The sequence below is a fragment of the Lepidochelys kempii genome, chromosome 8, assembly GCF_965140265.1.
Source record: "Lepidochelys kempii isolate rLepKem1 chromosome 8, rLepKem1.hap2, whole genome shotgun sequence".
NCBI classification, from domain to species: Eukaryota; Metazoa; Chordata; order Testudines; family Cheloniidae; genus Lepidochelys; species Lepidochelys kempii.
The window spans coordinates 6,521,924-6,537,525 of record NC_133263.1 but is presented as its reverse complement, the minus strand read 5'-3'; the positions used below and the strand labels follow the sequence as shown (position 1 = coordinate 6,537,525).

General features: G+C 48.5%; 1 protein-coding gene across 3 annotated transcripts in view; it reads right to left on the bottom strand.

The window, feature by feature from the left end:
• TNIP1 (TNFAIP3 interacting protein 1) overlaps nucleotides 1–12,764 on the bottom strand; it is a 49,127-nt gene extending 36,363 nt beyond the window's left edge. For 2 of the 3 annotated variants that reach the window (XM_073355312.1, XM_073355314.1), the window contains exon 1: nucleotides 7,440–7,554. The gene's annotated coding sequence lies outside the window, so the exon portion shown is untranslated. Of the gene's footprint in view, nucleotides 1–7,439; nucleotides 7,555–12,675 lie in introns of those variants that run through there. The other variant, XM_073355313.1, reaches the window with a different exon arrangement.
• Nucleotides 12,765–15,602: the final 2,838 nt, after the last annotated feature.

Sequence of the window (15,602 nt, the reverse complement as noted above, 5' to 3'; positions counted from 1 at the left end):
AGCAAAAGCACTTCAGCCTTATTTACTGGAAAGCAGCTAACTATAATAGGGCTGTACCATCTGTGGCCAGGAGGGTAGATACCACGGGGGCTACAATTGGTTTAGGTCTCGGTGAGAACTCCAGTAGTTCCTCAGTCCAGATACAAGTATTCTACAAATAGCTCTCACACACGCCCACCTAACCCCGCTGGGGACATACTTGGCTGGCTACCCTGGGCGCACTGCTGTTTTGAGCATGCTAGCTCAAACAGCTCTAGCACAGGTCTGGTTTCCCATGGTGGGAAACACACTCCCAGCTGCTGTGTAGACATACCCTTGGAGGCGAAGCCGGAGGGGGAAGCGCGTGCCAGAACACTTGCAGGGCGGGGAGTTGGTCGGGAGAAGGGACTTTCCTGAACGAGGAGCTGAACCTGGAGAACAAAATCCAGGTTGTACGACAGTGAATTCAGCCTAGAGTTTGGGTATCTCCTAGCCGTCTGCCTGCAGAGACCATGCCAGAGTTTTATTTACCATAAGGGCTGGCTGGAAAACAACTATTTCAAGGATTCAAAAAGCAAGGTTTCAAAATTTGTTTTCATTCTGATCCGAAATGAAACCACGACCTTTGGCCGTTTTTTATTTGTTGGGGGGGCGTGGGGGGGTTAGAGACACACCCCAGAATAGCCAATAGCCTAGTAGTTCTAGACCCTGCTTTACCTACCTCCCCAGCTGAGCGCCCTAACCACTGGGCTATCAGATATTCTAGTCTCGGTCTCTGGGTATGTCTACATGGGAGCTGAAGAAGGTGGAATTTCCAGCTTGGCAAACGTACCCAGGCTAGCTCTGATCAAGCAAGCACACACAAAAAAAAAAACACAAAACAAAACAAAAAAGTGTAGCCTGATGGAGTGACTTGCAGGATAGCCTAGTTGCCCTGAGTATGTACTTAGGATCTCTTACCGGACTGTACCCGGGCATCCCACTGTCTATGGCTGTACTTCTGGTTTTTGTGTGCCAACTCAATACTAGATAGCAGAGGTAGGTCTACACAAGCTGGAAACGACACCTCCAGTGTAGGTGTACCCTCTGTCTAGAAATTCCACCCCTGACCCAAGAAAACGTCCCAATGAAATTTGTGCCCAAACAGATACATTTCCACATAACATTTCGGTTTTGATGAAACAGCATTTGTCACTGGAAAAATAGTTCATCAAAATTTTTTCCAGCTCTTCTTGTAATTCCCCTGGGGGCAGTGACCATGCAGGGGGCAGGTTTTTTAGCAAGCAGGAAAGCCATTGCTCTTATAGGTTCCTGCTAGAAGCAATTACCAGCCACCTATTAGCCAGAGACCAATGCAAAGGAGCACCAATAGTGAGATTTTAGCAGTAGCGCCCTGATCAGAAGCTAAACCCCTTCTGTGGGGTGATGGTCTTCTTTGCAGGATTCTGTCCTTGGATGCTGCTTGGGGACCCCATCCTCTTTTGGGAAGATAAGTTCTCTCTATTAATCTACCCTTTCCCTAGACCAAGTATTTTCATTTTGCTTCCCACACTGCATCAGTACCTGCCTCAGCTACTGATCACAGCTTTCCAAAGTAGCAGAATAAACTGACATGCTTTCCCAGCAGCCTTCAAAGCTCCAAACAGCAGCATTTAAAATGAAGCAGAACTTGTTAAGTGTACTCTGCTGCTGCTTGAGGAAACTCTGAGCAGCAACAGTGGCAGTGACACTGCCAGCAGACTCAGGAAGTCAGCATGGAACCAAGTCCCATTTGAAAGGTTATCTTCATAACCATAAGAGCTAGAATTCTTAAATAAAGGCTGAAATTCTGTAGAAACTGATGGCTAAGCTCCTCTATGCTCTCTTCACTCACCCGGCAACATTTCGTACCCATCATTGGCAAGTGAAACTTCAAGCCCTGTGCAAAACAGCGGGTCAGGCTGAAGGGGTATTATAGCATCAGCTCAGCCCGTAGTGCTACAAGAAGAAAAGGCCGTTAAAGACTCACTTCCCTTTCTGTCATTATTTTGCCTTTTCAAACACAGTTCTGAGCTCCGGATGAGAAATCTTATATGAGTGTCACTGTTTCCAGAGCTCCCAGAATAAACACCATGGCTCAAGCTATGTGGGATGCACACCCCCAACTCCAGTATCCCATAATTGTCTTTGCAGGAGGTAACAAACAATAACTACATTTAGCAATAGCTGAGGCTGCTCCAGGATATACCCCCTCCACCCAAAACCTGAGAAGCATGGAAATAAGATAAGGGGAAGGACTTGTGCATTCCTTTCCACCTTTATCTTGCTTCCAATGCCATTAATAACACTGCATAAGGCTCTCACTTCCATCTCCAACAGATACCCAAAAGCAATACCAAGAGTCATCCAGCTCACTCTCTAAAGCAAGTGCTCAACAGTGACCTCAGATGCATCTAGGATCCATCCTTTCAGCACATCTGACTATCCAACATGCCATGTGTTGGGGGAGTTATTCTGCCTTGACCCTGCTGAGGTCACCATATGATGCAGCTATGTCATGATACAGCTCCAGCTTTTCAGGTGTGGTTCCAGGTACATTAGTAAACAGATCAGTTTTCCCATAGATGTTTCAGAGTAGCAGCCGTGTTAGTCTGTATCCGCAAAAAGAAAAGGAGGACTTGTGGCACCTCAGAGACTAACAAATTTATTTGCTGTTATACCTACATTTAGAAGCGTGATTTCTAAGCTGCAGGAAATAACCAAAAAGCTTTTTGAGGATGGCAGGGGAACAGGCCTCCCTACCCCAGCCCTTATGAGGTGCTCATTCACTCACACCTAATATTGTTACAAAACATGTATGTAGAGCTGGAAATTACACCATGCTTTATAAATATAGAGAGGAATGTTTCTGGACTAAAAGAGCTTACAATAGCTGGAGCACGTGCCATTCTGTCGCTAAATGCTTTCCAGATTGTCTCAGAGAAAGCATCTTTATAATCCAGGGAGCACTATGGGATTACGGGTGGGGGCTGTGCCAAACTGCATATGCGTGTTATTATGTAAATGAGTATTATTATGAACTAGCAATCTGGTAGGCACACCAGCCTGGTCCTCTACTAGGTTTCCTGGACAGAAGTCAAGAAAAATGACGGACAAAGCTTGCTCTGTTTATTGTAAACTCTGTGGAGTGGGGACTGTCTTTTTGATCTGTGTTGCTCAAACTTTCCCCATAGGACAGAGCATATCCTAACAGATGGACTGGCTCCCGGACATCTCCCCTCTCATTTGGGACCACACAACATCCCTGGGGTCACTACAACAATTGCTTACACGAGAAAGTAAAACTGGAAGGACCGCATGTATTTCAGAGAATCTTATACATGTAGGGTTGGAAGGGACCTCGAGAGGTCATCTAGTTCAGCCCCCTGTGCTTAGACAGGACCAACTAAACCTAGACCGTCCTTGACAGGCGTTTATCTAACCTGTTCGCAAAAACCTCCAATGACGGGGATTCCACAACTTCCCTTGGAAGCCTACTGCAATACTTAACTAGTCTTATAGTTTGGAAGTTTTTCCTAATATCTAACCTAAATTTCCCTTGCTGCAGATTAAGTCAATTGCTTCTTGTCCTATCTTCAGTGGACATGGGGAACTGATCGTCATCTTTATAAGAGCCCTTAACATATATGAAGACTGTTATCAGGACTCCCCTCAGTCTTCTTGTCCTCAGGGCTAAACAGGTCCAGGTTTTTTAAAGCTTTCCTCGTAAGTCAGGTGTTCTAAACTGTTTATCTTTTTTGTTGCTCTCCTTTGGACTCTCTCCAATTTGTCCACATCTTTCTGAAAGGCGCCCAGAACTGGATACAGTACTCCAGCTGCGGCCTTGCTCGTGCAGAGCAAAGTGGGACAATTACCTCTCACGTTTTACATACTACACTCCTGTGAATAAACCCCAGAATGATCATCAGCTTTTTTCACAACTGCATCACATTCTTGTCACATATTCAGTATGTGATCCACTATAACCCCCAGATCCTTTTCTGCAGTACTGCTACCTAGCCAGCTATTCCCCATTTGGAGTTGTGCATTTGATTTTCCTTCCTAAGTGTAATATTTTGCACTTGCCTTTATTGAATTTCATCTTGTTCATTTCAGATCAATTTTCCAATTTATCAAGGTCATTTTGAATTCTAATCCTGTGCTCCAAAGTGCTTCCAATCGCGCCCAGCTTGGTATCATGTGTAGATTTTACAAGCATACTCTCTGTTCCAAGTCATTAATAAAATATTGAATAATACTGGACGTAGGACAGACCCCTGCAGGACCCCACTAGAAATATCCCCCTAGTCTGAGAGAGAACCACTGATAACTACTCCTTGAGTATGGTCTTTCAGTTATGCAACCACCTTACAGTAATTTCATCTGGACCATATTTCCCTAGTTTGCTTATGAAAATGTCATGAGGGTCTGTGGCAAATGCCTTACGAAAATCAAGATACATTAGGTCTACTACTTCCCCCTATCCACCAGGCCAGTAACCGTGTCAAAGGAGGAAATTAGGTGGATATGACATGATTTGTTCTTTACAAAACCATGTTGTCTATTCCTTATAACTATTATCCTCTAGGTGCTTACAAATGGATTGCTTAATAATTTGTTCCAGTATCTTTCCAGGTAACAAAGTTAGGCTAACTGGTCTATAATTCCCACTCCCTGGGTACTCTTTGTTCCCTTTTTCAAAGATAGGTACTATGTTTGCCCATCTCCAGTCCTTTGGGACCTCAACCCATCATCCATGAGTTCTTGAAGATGGTTCCAAGATTGCTTCAGCTAGTTCCTTAAGTAGTCAAGAGTGAATTTCGTCAGGCCCTGCCAACTTCAATACATTTAACTTATCTAAATATTCTTTAACCTGTTCTTTTCCCTGTTCTGGCTTATGTCCGTCCCCCCTTGTTGTTAATATTAATCATGCATCTGGTCACAATTAAACTTTTTGTAAGTGAATCAGAATAGGCATTAAACACCTCAGCCTTCTTGATGTCATCAGCTATTAGCTCTCCTTACTTGCTAAGTAGTAGACCTACACTTTACTTCATCTTTCTCTCGCTCCTAATGTATTTATAGAACCTTGTCTTATTGCCTGTTATGTCCCTTGCCAGGCACAACTTAGGTGGTGCTGTAGCCTGATGTTGTCCCTACATGCTTGTGCTATTCTTTTGTATTCATCCTTAGCAATCTGTCCAGGTCTCCACTTTTTGTAGGATTCCTTTTTGATTGTCAGATTATTAACCGATGGAGCCATATTGGCCTCTTACTATTCTTCCTATCTTTCCTTTACATTGGAATAGTTTGCTGTTGTGCCATTAATACTGTCTCTTTGAGAAAATGCCAGCTTTCCTGACATGTTTACCTTTCCATTTTCTTCCCCTGGGACCTCACCTACCAGTTCTCTGAGTGCGTTAAAGTCTGCTTTCTTTGAAGTCCATTGTCCTTATTCCCCTGCTTCCATGCCTTCCTTTCCTTAGGATAATGAAATCTATCATTTCAAGATCACTTTCACCCAAACAGCTTTCCACCTTCAGATTTGCAAACAATTCCTTCCTGGTAGCCAGAATCAAATCTAAAATGGCTTCCCCTCTGGCTACTTCCTCCACCTTCTGAAACAAGTTGTCCCAATACGTTCCAATAACTTATTGGAGATTGTGTGTTTTGCCATATTACTTTTCCAACAGATAAGTGGATAGTTAAAGTTCCTCATTACCATTACAACCTGGTCTCATTTTTAGTTGTCTTTGTGTGATGCAGGAGCTGGAAGCAAGGAGAGATGCCAGCCCCATATGACCAGCTGGCTGTCTGGACCACTAGCAAGCACTCTGTGAACCACTGATGGTCCATGGACTACACAGCTCAGTAACCTTTGATCTAACCCAAAGAGGCAATCAGCAAGTTATATTTTCCTAGGGCTCGTCTTTGCTTTTCAGTCAAAGCCAGGTAAATGCAAATCTGGAAAGGTAAACTGCAGGGAGAACACGGCTCTCTCTTTCAAAGATCAGCTAGGATGTTGTTCTTCAAAATCACAACTGGATTGACTATTGAGATGTTTCTTTCCCCCCATCAGATCCTTTGACTTGCAGCACACAGAACCAGGTGTCCACCAGACACTCTTCTAAGGCCAGTTCCGAGGCCTTCCGTGCACGACGCTCCCTTTGTCATTTGGTCAATCTGTGACAAGGTTAGCAGAGAAGGCTGTGTCTAGTGATCAGTTCAGAGGACAGGTTGTCAGGCCTCTTGGGTTCTACAGGTGAGCGACGTGAGCGAGGCAAGTCATTTCCCAGAGGATCAGCGTCTCCATCCGTATGGCAGGGATAATACTACATATCATTATCCCAGGGCTGTTGCAAGGTTTATCTAACGTATGTCCATAAAGTCCACAGAGACTCTCGGATTAAAAATACTGTATGCGAGCAGGACGCCGTCAATATTACCTGGGGAGGCACAGCCTGCAGGGACTCACCAAGGAGCCTCAAATGGCTCCTGGGAATGGGTACGTTTCTCTTCTGGAAGCTGCTACTATGACAGACATTGTCCCCAAGGAAGAGCTGTAAGTGGCATCTATAATCAGCAGCACCCCAGGTCCCAGCACACCCCCAAGGTCTGCGCTGTGTATGGGCAGCATGTAACACCCCCACACCTTACCCCATGCACACTGTGCCTTAGGGGGGACCTCGAGGGAGTGTGGCACTGCCGGGGATCTTTGGGGTGAATGGGTTTGCAGGACGACGTCTCATGATTCGCCAGGTGGGCACCGCACCTCAGCCTTTCCACTGCAGGTCCATGAATCCTCCAGGCCCGCTCAGAAAGAGTCAGTCACTTGGTGCCGGGGTGGGGGGCCATGCAGGAGATGTCTGAAGAGCCGCCGAGAGGGTGGGGGGGGTGGCTTTACACACACGCCCCGGCCTCCATGGCACAGAACCCATTATCAGCCTTGTAGGAACCCCACCCCACAGACCCCACTGCTCCGGGGAAGCGGAGCAGAGCGTGACTTCCATCAACCGCCCCACTCCCTCTGCAATAACAACATCCCCCCCGGGGGGGGGGCACCACCTCCATTCCCACACCTACGGTGCTTCCTTCCCAGGAGCCCCACAGCGGGGGGGGGGGGGGCACTTGGGGAAGCAAAACGCCTCCGGAGACAGCCGAGCTGCTGGGGGCAGAGAGGGAGGAGAGAGAGAGAGAGAGAAGCCCGATCTGTCAAGCCCCGGTTTGCTTTCCAAATATTCAGCTGTAGTCTCCCTCCCAGCCAGCCCCCCAGCCCAGCCCAGCCCCCCGGCAAGGGGGACGCAGCCAGGCCAGCCGAGAACAACACGGCGCGGCGCAGCCAGGCAGCAGCAGCGCCAGGGCCCCCCCCCCAGCGGGGCCGGCTGCAGGAGGGGCCCGTGCACCTTTGCAAGCGGGGGGGGGGGGGGAGGGTCTCGTCCTACCTGGGAGACGGGCAGCCCGGGTCCGCCGGCAGCGCGCGCCCTACGGCGACTGCGGCTCGGACATCGCAGCGCCCCGCGCGCTGGCCGGCGGGCGGCGGGAGGAGGCGGGGGCGGAGGAAGTGTGAGTCAGCGCCGCCTCCCCTGGAAATTCCCACCCGTGATTGACGGGCTGAGCGCTAACCCGCAGATCCCCCCCCCCACCCCATGGCGTGCCGCAGACCAGCTGCCAGCGGCAGGCGGAGGGCGATCTAAACAGAGAGGGCGGGGGGGGGGGGGCATGGGGGAAGCAGAGGGAGCGGTACGGTCAAGGGAAAGGGAAAGGGAAAGGGAAAGGGAAAGCAGCGGGACAAAAGGATGGGAGGGACCACCAGGAAACTACCCTCGGGTTCTGGATGGATGGCCCCGTGCCCCGCAGTGTCGGGGTTGTACACTGTGACGTTCTGGAGCATTCTGGACCAATGGCCCTATGCCCTGCGGGTTGTACACTGCGATGTTCTGGAGCATTCGGGACTGGCGGCCCCATGCCCTGTAGCATCGGAGTTGCACACTGCGATGTTCTGGAGCATTCTGGACTGACGACCCCATGCCCTGTAGCATCGGAGTTGCACACTGCGATGTTCTGGAGCATTCGGGACTGGCGGCCCCATGCCCTGTAGCATCGGAGTTGTACACTGCGATGTTCTGGAGCATTCTGGACTGACGGCCCCATGCCCTGTAGCATCGGAGTTGTACACTGCGATGTTCTGGAGCATTCTGGACTGACGGCCCCATGCCCTGTAGCATCAGAGTTGCACACTGCGATGTTCTGGAGCATTCTGGACTGACGACCCCATGCCCTGTAGCATCGGAGTTGCACACTGCGATGTTCTGGAGCATTCTGGACTGACGACCCCATGCCCTGTAGCATCGGAGTTGCACACTGCGATGTTCTGGAGCATTCTGGACTGACGGCCCCATGCCCTGTAGCATCGGAGTTGTACACTGCGATGTTCTGGAGCATTCTGGACTGACGGCCCCATGCCCTGTAGCATCGGAGTTGCACACTGCGATGTTCTGGAGCATTCTGGACTGACGGCCCCATGCCCTGTAGCATCGGAGTTGCACACTGCGATGTTCTGGAGCATTCTGGACTGACGGCCCCATGCCCTGTAGCATCGGAGTTGCACACTGCGATGTTCTGGAGCATTCTGGACTGACGGCCCCATGCCCTGTAGCATCGGAGTTGCACACTGCGATGTTCTGGAGCATTCTGGACTGACGGCCCCATGCCCTGTAGCATCGGAGTTGCACACTGCGATGTTCTGGAGCATTCTGGACTGACGGCCCCATGCCCTGTAGCATCGGAGTTGCACACTGTGATGTTCTGGAGCATTCTGGACTGACGGCCCCATGCCCTGTAGCATCGGAGTTGCACACAGTGATGTTCTGGAGCATTCTGAACTGACGGCCCCATGCCCTGTAGCATCGGAGTTGCACACTGCGATGTTCTGGAGCATTCTGGACTGGCGGCCCCATGCCCTGTAGCATCGGAGTTGCACACTGCGATGTTCTGGAGCATTCTGGACTGGCGGCCCCATGCCCTGTAGCATCGGAGTTGTACACTGTGATGTTCTGGAGCATTCTGGACTGGCGGCCCCATGCCCTGTAGCATCGGAGTTGCACACTGTGATGTTCTGGAGCATTCTGGACTGGCGGCCCCATACCCTATGGGATCACTCGCCTGAGCTGTAGCGTGCTGGATCATGGCTGCAGAATGCTGTCATTGCCTTTATAATGCAAAGAGCAGAAAGAGGCAACCACTCTTATCTCCCTAAGTTTCCCTTCCTAAATTTAGCACTCGAATGGTTTGGAGTCTTCGAATCACTGATCCACCTTGGCTATCTGTGAAGGGGGAAGAGGCAGGCAGGGAGGCAGAAGGCTGATTACATATGTGGAGGGGATTTCCACTCCTGGATGGAAGTGGGTACTGCCACTGTGGTGCCTGCAGTAAACATTGGGCTGCTCACGATCTGCTGCTTCCTCTCAGTCTCTCCAACCCACAGAGTCACTCCGGAAAAAAAAAAGCCTTTAAGCCTGCATCTGATTCTGTTAATATTTACTATTCGTATTGTCATAGCAAGAAGCAGCCCCGGACTGCCCAATGACCAGGACACCATTGTGTGAACACAGAACAAAAAGATGGTCTTTGCCCCACATGTTAGATGCCCACTGGCTGTCTGCTTGCATCTGGCAGTATCGGTAATCATTACGAGATACTTATGCATGGTGGCCTTTGTGATTTGCAGGGTGCCAAGGGAGAGCAGGTCCCATGCTGATGATATAGCTCAATGTGCAGCAGCAGTCAAAAAATCTAACAGAATGTTAGGAACCATTAGGAAAGGGATAGATAATCAGACAGAGAATATCGTAATGTCACTATATAAATCCATGGTACGCCCACCCCTGCAATACTGTATGTAGTTCTGGTTGCCCCATCTCAGAAAAGATATATTAGAATTGGAAAAGGTCCAGAGAAAGGCAACAAAAATGATTAAGGGTATGGGACAGCTTCCATACGAGGAGAGATTAGAAAGAGAGGGGAGTTTTCAGCTTGGAAAAGAGACGACTAAAGGGGGTTATGATAGAGGGCTATAAAATCATGAATGGTGGGTAGAAAATGAATAAGGAAGTGTTATTTATCTCTTCACATAACACAAGAATCAGGGGTCACCCAATGAAATTAATAGGCAGCAGATTTAAAACAAACAAAAGGGAAGTACTACTTCACACAACATACAGTCAGCCTGTGGAACTCCTTGCTAGGGGATGCTGTGAAGGCCGAACTTATAATGGGGTTAAAAAAATTAGATAAGTTCACGGAGAATACATCAATGGCTATTAGCCAAGCTGTTCAGCGATACAAGCTCATGCTGTGGGTGTCCCTAGCCTCTGACTGCCTAAAGCTGGGACTGGATGACTAGGGTTGGTCACTTGATGATTGCCTGTTCTGTTCATTCCCTCTGAAGCACCTAGCATTAGTAGAGGGGGGAGTCTGTCAGCAAGGACTGTCAGCAGCTGTCAGCAAGGACTCCTTGGTTCTGGGGCGGGGAGAAATAGAACAGAAACCCTGAACCTTTAGGTGGATGCTCTTAAGCCAGTGAGTATCATAGAATATCAGGGTTGGAAAGGACCTCAGGAGGTCATCTAGTCCAACCCCCTGCTCAAAGTGTGACCAATCCCCAACTAAATCATCCCAGCCAGAGCAGTGTCACGCCTGACCTTAAAAACCTCTAAGGAAGGAGATTCCACCACCTCCCTCGGTAACCCATTCCAATGCTTCACCACCCTCCTAGAGCAAAAGTTTTTCCTAATATCCAACCTAAACCTCCCCCACTGCAACTTGAGACCATTACTCCTTGTTCTATCATCTGGTACCACTAAGAACAGTCTAGATCCATTCCCTTTGGAACCCCCCTTCAGGTAGTTGAAAGCAGCTATCAAATCCCCCCGACTCTTCTCTTCTGCAGACTAAATAATTCCCATTCCCTCAGCCTCTCCTCATAAATCATGTGTTCCAGCCCCCTAATCATTTTTGTTGCCCTCCGCTGGACTCTTTCCAATTTTTCCACATCTTTCTTCTAGTGTGGGGCCCCAAACTGGACACAGTACTCCAGATGAGGCCTCATCAATGCCAAATAGAGGGGGGACATCACAGACTCAGAGATGGAACCCCCTGCCAGACTGGGGAGGTGAAGGTGGAGCACGGGGAGCATGGAGGTGCAAAATCCATTCTTACTTAAAGTTTTCACAAGTGAATTATACCAATGTAACTGTGAGTTGCCAGACGAAGCATTCCGCTAGCTAGAGGATGGTCACTGTGTTTCCTCAGAATGCCAGAGACTCACTGCTTTGTTTCACAATGACCACATATTTGCCTAACCTTGTAACTATGGCTGGCTCCCCTTGATATCAAGGGGAACTGTCCATGAAGGTCAAGAGTGATGCACGAGAGGCACGCCTATATACAGTGCAAAGAGCGGCTCCAGAGTTACCGAAGCTTTCCTGGCACCATGAGCAGCTCAGATTGTGAGAATTCCCCAGCCTTTATTGCCTAGGGGAGAGTCAAATCATCTTTGAGCTGTTTCTTCTCATAATATATTGGAAAACCGACATTACGATCTGTTTCCTTATCACATTTCCCTCCCTCCTCCCCCGGCACCATCGCTTCTGTTATTGTAGGGTGCTCATGAGCAACAATGGTGCATAATGACAGGAAAAAAGAGCCAGTGACAACTGCAGGGAATTTCCCCATTTCTGCACAATATTGCACAGATTTTCACATACGCTGGACCGATCTTCCATTTAATTATTAGCCATTTTTTGCCAGTAAGGTGCTAGGGAATATGCCTATCAGGCTGTGGAACAAGCAGAGGATCCACACTGCAAGCAGAGAAGTTGAACCATTCCCCCACAGCTTTCAGCCTATGCACCTCACTGCTGACTTGTAGCAACTCCTGCTAGCCCATGGTGGGCTCTCCCAGAAGGCTGCCTGTACACTTCAGTCCTGCCCTACAGCATGGTCAGCCGTTCCAGTCTTGGGTTCCCACAGCACACTGCTCACGCACCACCATCACTTTTTGGAAACCGGAGGCTTCAGGAAACACCGGAGAACATGGTCATTAAAGTACGTTACAAGGGGTAAGCTCTGTGGCCTAGTCGCTTGTTGCTCTAAATAGAACAATGCCTTAAAATGTTCTACAGGGTTTAATTTCACAGCTCACTGTGTTCTAGGACTTTGGTCGTGGGACTCTCGTGTCCTGCATTTTAAACCAGTGCAGGAAATGTAAATGCCTATGTTCTACAGCTGAATGTACCACCCAGGTGCTCTGTGCACCCAGGAATCTATGGGAACCTTGGGACTGAAAAACAGTCAAATTATCCCTGCTTCTTGTAGCCCAGCTGGAACTCGTTTCGTTCTGTTTTTTGTTCTGTGAGCCAGCAGAAAGCCTGGAGGCAAAGCTAAATATGGCCATATTGAGCCACAAAGGGGCTTATTTTTAAGATAGTTTCTCAGCCTGCAAATAAATAGCCTAAGGCAATCTGTAAAAACTCTGGTCTATTTCTGTCAAAGAGAGACAAAGAGGTGTCGTGTCTCTATCTCCATAGTTCCAGAATCTTGATTTACAACATAACTGACTCTTCTCCCTTTCACCTTATCTACCACATGCTCTGGCTAAAAGAACGTTTGGTTACTCACCCAGGTAGGGCCAAGGGGAGCTGGCGAGAGAGAGCCTTCGGTCCAGACTCTGGGCTGTTAAGCGAATACAGGAAGGAGAGCCCAGCTGAGTTACTTTTAGGCAGGAGAAGGGAAATTCCCCATGCTGAGGCCCCAGACAGCTGGAGTGGTTTTGATAAGGAGCCACACACAGCATGAAGGGCTATCCTGTGTCTGTCCTCCTGAAGAGGGGGCTGTACCTCACTTATTAATTAGTAATTGCAGCCTGGAACCACAGAACAATGATTCAGTTATGGAATCCTAGAAAGGCTGATGAGATCATCCAGTTCCTGCCTGGCCATTGGAAGATTGTTCTCTTTCCCACATTCCCATATGTTTAGTGACTTCCCTAGGAAGCCTGTTTAGCGTTGCTAGGAAATACTTCCTGCTGGCCAGCCTGCCTTGTCCTCCCTAGCCAGTGATCAGTGCATCCCATTGACAGTCCCTCACTGTCCCATCAGCCTCAGCAGCAGTGAAGTCAAGTGGGCCAGTGGTAGATTCTGAAGGCAAGGTGAATAGACGCCAGCCCTGCAGTCGTTCCAGATAAACCATGTGGCGTGGTTACCAAGTTCTTTGAGAGTCTGCTCAATGGCCGGAACTAGTTGGCACTGGAATAAACATGAAAAACTCAGAGAGTCTTTTCCACTTTAAAGAGATTGATCCCAGCTCTCCACGGGGCCTTGGACTGAGGCCATAACGTTACTTTAGTTATAGTGCAGAACACTGCTCTGACAGCTTGTATTCCTCCGATTCCCTCATTCTCCAAGTCAAAGGATGATGGAGGACCAAGTTCTGTTGTCAGGTACACCCAATGATTCCAGCAGCCTTGTCTATACTAGCAAAATGACTGCTTGTACTGTATAACAGCTGTTGCAGTTATGTAGATGATGTAGACAGTGCTCTTACCAGACGCCAGAGTCCCATCTACACGGGAGGACAAATTCTCTGATAGTATAACTCCCCTCATGTCAAGGGAGTCATAGCACCTAGAGCAGTTTAGCACCCAGCAGCTGCACCATTGCTGGCTCCTGCTCTGTTGTGAGCATTTGTTTTTCTATTCTAGATGCACCAAGTGACAGCAGAATCTGGAGAGACAAGGTGGGTGAGGTAATCTCTTTTATTGGACCTTCTGGCTCAGTTTTTCTAGCTGCCAGCCCTGCATCTTCTACCTGGCATCAGAAATTCAAGCTGTGTTCTCCCAGCCCATTACATCACCTTACTTCTACAGTGAGAATTAAGGGGACAACTTGACTGATGCTGCATGAGGCAGATTGGAATCCAGCTTGCTCCCCCATTGGCATTACTGTCCTTGGCTTTAGCACTTGGAACAGGAAACTAATTAAATTTGAACTGGTTTAGTTATACCAGTTTGGTTACATTGGTGCAAAACCCAGGCTGCACACACTTAGTTCATTTCAGAAGTGGCTTATTACAGTTTAGCTTAAACCTGTTCCTAATCAATCTCCTGCTAAGCCAAAACAGACCTGGTATTATCCAGAGTCCCCCACACGGCCTTTTGCACTAATTTATGTAGATCAGTTTAAAATTGCACCTGTCGTTAAACTGGTGCAACTCTGCATGCAGATGAGCCCTGAGTAATAAGACATCCTGGTGCTCCCTGTTTGCTTACTCAGGTTAATTTTGCAATCCAAGCTCTCGCCCTATATCTTTGTGCAAGTGGAGGGGGGAGCGGGGTTGGGGACAAAGGACAGGAATAAAATCCCAGACACAGAGGGCACCTCGAGAGAAGGCACAGAGGGGAGTGGCACAGGTTCAAAGGCTGAGTGCTTTTCTAGGCTATTTTTGCACTTTGATCTGCGCAGGGCACCACATTTCTGACATCTCGGCATCTACTGACATCAGAAGTGGGGTTTCGCTGCTTCTGTGGCTGGAGTATTTACCAGTCCAGGCTGGTCTGTTTTGTTGCTTTGGTTGACAAAGGAAAGCAGAAGAACTGCGAGGATGACGCCTTCTGAGCTCAGGGAGGAAGCTTTGGCCACAGAAGGGGATTTCCAGAACATCAAGACCTGACTATGTAAATCATGCACTCAGATTACCCTGGCAGCATGAGAGGGCTCAGGGACAGAGTGCGAGGGAGAGGGATGATTCGGAGATCAAGTAGGATGGAGGCAGGAACTGAGAGGGAAAGAGGAGAAGGAGAATGGACCATTGAGGAGGTGAGAGAGGGAAAGAAGATGTGTGGAGGGGAGAAGTGATAATGGGAGGAGGGGAGAGGAAGGGGACAGGACTATTAGAGGGAAGAAGAGAAGAGAGTTAAGGTAGGCAATTGCTTCTCCATACCTTTTGCAGCCCACGGCCTATGGAATGCACCAAGCTATTTAGGCTCATGCCTAAATAGCAGCTTCCTCCATGACCCATCCCATCATACTGGGGCTTTTACCCTTTCATTTAATCAAATAACTCCCCCCACTTTCCAGAACTTGTACCAAGGATCTCCACTACCCAGCCAGCAATCCTATGGGCACCAAAAGCTTTGGTGGCATGATCTGATCGTCAGTGATGGGCATAGACTGAATATCCAGCCAGATTACCTTCAGGACCTAGCCAGAGATGGAGCTGGGTGGTGTTCCATCAGCAAGGAGGTCATCATTCCATTCCCATGACTGTAGGTACTTGAGACCATTTGGTGGCGAACAAGAACTGTGAAATCAAGATGAGGCATGGCCAATTCTATGGGCCACATTCTGGTGCAGCTCTAGTGATAGCAGCAGAGCCATATGCAGTAACAGAGAATTTGGTCCCAAGAGATCTCAGATCATGTTTTGCTTTGCTTTAGCCTTTAGCTATGTCAAGCCTAAATTTTCAAGGTCAAGTCACACACATGGGAGAGACTCAGAACTGTTTGCCATCAAATTGCCTTTAACTGGACACGACAACAGGAAACAATT